Source organism: Chrysochloris asiatica, unplaced genomic scaffold (genome assembly GCF_000296735.1).
Source record: "Chrysochloris asiatica unplaced genomic scaffold, ChrAsi1.0 scaffold00001, whole genome shotgun sequence".
Taxonomy (NCBI): domain Eukaryota; kingdom Metazoa; phylum Chordata; class Mammalia; order Afrosoricida; family Chrysochloridae; genus Chrysochloris; species Chrysochloris asiatica.
The window spans coordinates 33122304-33127819 of NW_006408519.1; the positions used below are offsets into that span (position 1 = coordinate 33122304).

Consider the following 5516-nt stretch of genomic DNA (forward strand, 5'->3'; position numbering starts at 1 on the left):
AGTGGCACTTTTAGGTGACGCAAAAAGACTCCTCTTCACCTGGACTTTTTTGTTCTTAGAATAGGGGCTGTTGTTGAACTGTTGTCATTTCACCTTCTGGTCCTCTTTTTCCTACTCAAGTTATTTTATTTTCTGTGCTTTTTTCAAAGCTTTCTTTTTTATATATATATTCACGCTGCTGGTCAAGCAGTTCTTGTTTTGACATGTGTTTGTTGCCACTGTCCTCCTTTGCCTTCCTTCACAGGCTTGAGTTTCAACCGTGGAGTCACTTCAGCACTGCCATAGCCAGCAAGGGTGAGTGCAGCGGGGCCGGTTGTTTTCATCATCTGTCTCTTCAATCTCCACTTCATAACACTGTCTTCACTCCAGATCGCCGCACACTTGTCTCCTACTTTCTATGAATGAGTGGGCTGTGTGGAAGCCAAACTGTCAGAACTTGCAAGAGATTCTGAAGGTTGAGTTGAAAGAAGGTCTTTGGTTAGTTCTATAACTTCTTGTATATCTTTTTTCAATTTTAACAAGTCTTAATTTTCTCCATTTCCAGATAATGCAGTTTCAACTTGCTGAAGCTGAGCTTTGTAGCTGGCAGACTGCTTTGCAAGATCTTCTGACGTCTTGTGCTGGGCTGGGACAGGTAGTGGAAAAAGGCCAGGGCAATTGAGTCCCCTACTAGTTTGAAAGAGATGAAATTGTTTGGCAGGGAGGGGCAGCAAACCCTGGCACTGGAATGAGCAATCAACTTGCTTGTTCTTTTAGTAGCTAATCAGACTGCTATTTTTGTTTTGAATTTTTCCTGCTGGTCTTCTTCTAAGAGGAAGTATCTTCTGTTTCTCTAGTGGCTGGAGGCTGGTCTGCTTATCTTTCCCAATGGGAATATCTGACCTCAGAAAGTTCTGGATGGAGCTCTGGATTCCACCTTATACATTACAAAGGCTCCACAAGAAGCTGATTTCATTTCACCATGCTTATTGATTCCAAAGTTATACCATCACCTTCAACAGAAATTCAGTGTACCTCTGACATTTGAGTGGAACGAAGATCAGCCTTTCTTCTCCTGTAAAGATTTACTGACTCTGAAACCCTGTACAGTGTCACTGAGAGTCGGAACCGACTCGAACACACTCAACCACAACCACCACAATCATAGTTGAGGCACCAAATATGAAATATGAAAGTGAAGAAGCACTCTTGAATGTTCCAGCTGAGCAGATACAATGTGGAGCAGAGAAAAATCATCTACACAAATCTTTCCCAGACTGTGAAATCATAAGGTCATTAAGAAAAAAGAGAAAGAAGGAAAATAGCTAAAATTGATGTCAGCTGATACTCTGAAACTTGCTCTTCAGCATAGAGATGTTAAAGCAAATGGAGGAAGTGAGAAGGTAAAATAGCTGAATAGAAATCTCAAAGGGAAGCTTGAGAAGACAAAGTCAAATATTCTAACAAAATATGCAAAGACCTGAAGTTCGCAAGCTTAGAGAGTTGAAGGGAAAAAAATCAAGCTTTGTCTTGCAATATTGAAGGATTCTGTGGGTAATTATTAAATAAAGCAGTATCAAAAGGAGATGGAAGAAATACACAGAAAAGAAACGGTCAATGTTCAACCATTTCAAGAGGTTGCATATGATCAAGAGTCAATGAGTTTGCTATGAGGCAGAATCAACTCTATAGCAAAGAGCCATATTCCAGACATGTTCCTAAAAATGTATATACACATATTTTTGTTGACCTAATTATAAATCCAGACTTCTTTGATCTCCCAAGACTTACTATATGCAGTTTTCAAGTTATAGCTCCAGGCAAGAGTTCCTAAAACTGAGACCTTGAAACATAAGGCAAGTAACAGTCAGCATTCACTGACCTATCAGAGAGAATCAGTATGGATGTGGTGTTCATGCATTATCTTTTCATTTATACAGAGTATACACCTCCTCAATAGATTTTGTGCCATGAGTTAGCTATAATTCCCATTGGGTAAAACGTGCTGTCTAAGTGGAAGTCATTACTAAAAGTCCTCTGTTGTTTTATTATTTTTTGTAAAATTTTATTTATGTGCTGAAATTCAATATTCTATCTTTTCTTATCAGCTTCTGGCATGGGATTTTAACCATAAATTACTTTGGAATATAAATGTTGATGTTTGTCAAGCTGAGAAGAATAAGTTGATAAAACGTATGCTCGGATGTTTGTTCATAAATGACATCAGCTTTATGTGCCGATGCTGCCATCAGCCTAGATGAATATAGTGACATTGAGGATAAGTGAAGGCAGATGGATTTTGCAGCACACTCCTGGTTTTGATGGAGGACAAAATAATCCTAACAAAAAGACTGGAATAAAAGTTCTGAATTTCACCTGGGGATTTTAATAGGTATAGTAAACAACGGTGTTGAAGCCCAATTGTATTGCCTTTCCATTTGTTTTAAAACGAGAGCAGCAAGTGTTTGCTGTAAGAGTCTTCTTCTCTGGTACCTAAATAAATAAGGGATGCTGCAGCTTTGCTTTTCAGCATGAAAATTTCCCCTGTGCTTTAGTGCCTATGCAAAGGCTTTCAATTGTGTGGCTCATGACAAGCTATGGACAGCTTTGTGAAGAATACGAGTTACTGCCTTCAATGCTAATGGAGACAGTAATCAAGGAATCAAATGATGTATTGTATTAGACAGATCTGCTGCACAAGACCTCTTTAAAGTATTTAAGAGCAAAATGTCAGTTTGACATTTTGCCATGGTATTTTCAGTAACTCATATGCATGTGAAAGTTGGACAGTGCATAAGGAAGATTGTAGAAGAGTTGATGCATTTGGTTTATGGTGTTGGAGGAAGATATTAAAATGACCATTGATTGACAAAAGAACGAACCAATCTGTGGTGTGAGAAGTACAGCCAGAATGCTTCTTGGAAGCCAAGATGGTCAGACTTCATTTGTCATACTACGGACATATTATCAGGAGACACCAGTCCCTGGAGAAGGATATCATGCTTGGTAAAGTGGAGGGTCAATGAAAAAGAGGAAGACTCCTAATGAGATGGGTTGGCACAGTAGCAGCAGCAGTGGGCTCAAGCATGGCAGCATTTGTGAGGTTGGCACAGGACTGGGTAGTGTTTCAGTCTGTTGTGCCTAGGGTCTCTCAATGGCACCTAACAACAACAACAACACATCACCAGGTCTTTGTCCCACAGATCTGCTGTGTAGATTCAAACCTCCAAACATTTGGCTAGTAGATGGGTGCTTTTCCATGTTTTCAGTGAGCACCAAAAACCTCAAAAGCACAATAAGCTCAATCTTTAGGCTATGAAAACCTCAACTTGACTATGGCCAGGATAGGATAGAGTACAGTCACCGCTTACCAGTGGACTTGGGAGGCAACACAAGTTAGTGGAAAGAGGTGAGAAGAGAGAGCTGTAGGCTAAGCTTCGTCTCTCATACTTTGGACATATTGTCAGGAGGGAACAGTCTCTAGAGAAGGATGTCATGCTGGGTAAGGTGGAGGGTCAGAGAAAAAGAGGAAGACCCCTAACGAGATGGATTGGCCAAGTGGCATCATTGATGGCATCAAGTGTGGCAGCGGTAGTGAGGTTGGCCCAGGATCGGACATTGTTTCGTTCTGTTGTGCATGGGGTCGCTATGAGTCGGTTCCGACTCAATAGCATCTGACAACAACAACATAGAGTCCGAGAAGAGTCACTCTCTAGCTGTGTGGTCTTGGGCTTGTCATTTCATTTTTCTGAATCTCAGTTTTCTCCTTAATATGATGGTCATACTCATACTTTCCTGGCAGAGTTATATGTGTAAGTCGGTATTAGATGGGATATGAATTACTCAGTACACACCTGGGCACATCTGTTCATTGTTTTTGTGAATATGGGCAAGCAGTTCATATGAACATAGTACTTGCATGCCAGACTTCTCAGAAGGTTTCAGAAAGGAAATACCACTGTGATGTATTGTCTTGCTTTGTCTCTGAGACTCATTCTCTGGCCCAGAAAAGGAGGGTGAGCTCAAGAGGAAGCCGTTCTAAAGGCTGGGATGGCATTCCAATGCAATCCTACTAGAATCCCTTTTCATACAGTGGCCTCAATAGTACAGACTTTTTTGGGTTTTGTTTCTTAAAATATCTCTTTAAAGAGATGGAAAAAAATTCTACTCAGTCAATTTGACTTCTACATCAAAATGTGTGTGACTACAAATCCCTGGCATCACGGTGGCCGCCTGCCTCCCATGACATCTTGCTTTGCAGACTTTAGTTGCCTGCCCCCTTCTGTGACTGACCCTTGTCACCCGGGCTGCCTTCCACTCAGGCTGACTGACCAAGGGTACCACCAAACCTGGCTTAGCACCAGGCTCCCTTGCTCCCCAGTGACATTCCCCATACCCTGATTGAGACCTGGAATTCCTGAAATATAATCTCTAGAGATTAAAGTTTTGATCCCTGCAAAAATGAAAATCCCCAGGAGCTCTGGCAGGATGAAGGAGCTCAGGATGGGGACATCAGGAGGCATGCAATCTGTACAGTGTGGTGTCCCTGCATATGAAAAAGGGAAAGAGGGACCCAAATATTTAAAGATAAGCTTCCATTGTGTGAAAACTTTCACTTCAAATTGGCCCTTCACTGAGTGCAGAGATCTCACTGAGAGCTCTTTGTTCCAGCTCCTTGGGAAAGTTGGGAGGTGGGCATGGTCACATGGAAACCCCTGCTTGTACTTTCTTTTAAGTGGGCAGGGTCAGAGGCAGAGTGCCAAGGGAGAGTTCATTATTGGAAGAGTGAATTCCTCATTGAATCGGACTCCCACTGGCCTCATAGGCTGTGTGTAGTTGAACCATTCACTCGCTAAGCCAAACAATGTCACTGAGGATGATTCTCTTGAGTCCTACACTAAGCGCCTACTAGAGGGTGCCCGGTGTTCTCTCTGGATGCCCTTTAACTGCCAGGAAGACCATCCTCTCAGGATAGCCTCACTTTGGTCAGCAGAAGGATCAAGGTAACACATAAGGTTTACATAACTCTTCAGACTTCACATTGATTATGACTGATGATTCTCATGGAAGTCAGGGAGACTGGTGAATCTGGTCTTCAGAGCATCTTGTCCAAGTCAAGGAGAGTCAGAATTTAAAAGCCCCAGAGTGTGTCACTTGTCCCAGGTTTCCTAGAACTAGTGAAGCATGGATCATAAAGATACCAAAAAGAAACAGTATTACAATAAAGGGTAAATATCACACTGATGGTCCTGGTTATGCGCAAAGAGAAGTGAACCTTTTTAGTCCCTCATATTACCACTGGGGTACTGCCAACACATACTGGAGAAATTCACTAAGGTATTTTCTTAGTCTCAGTAGTAATCATGGAAACACACATGGAAAAAATGTCTATTTATGTATTCATGTATCTATTTATATATGTTGTTTTGTTGTTAAATGTCGTTGAGTTGGTTCCAAGTCATAGTGACCCTGTAGAAGGTTTCTAAGCAGTGGCTGGTGAGTTTGAACTGCCAACCTTGTGATTCAAGCTAACCTTG

At 41.6% G+C, this 5516-nt stretch overlaps 1 pseudogene; it reads right to left on the reverse strand.

The window, feature by feature from the left end:
- LOC102836735 overlaps positions 1–4502 on the reverse strand; it is a 27036-nt pseudogene extending 22534 nt beyond the window's left edge.
- Positions 4503–5516: the final 1014 nt, after the last annotated feature.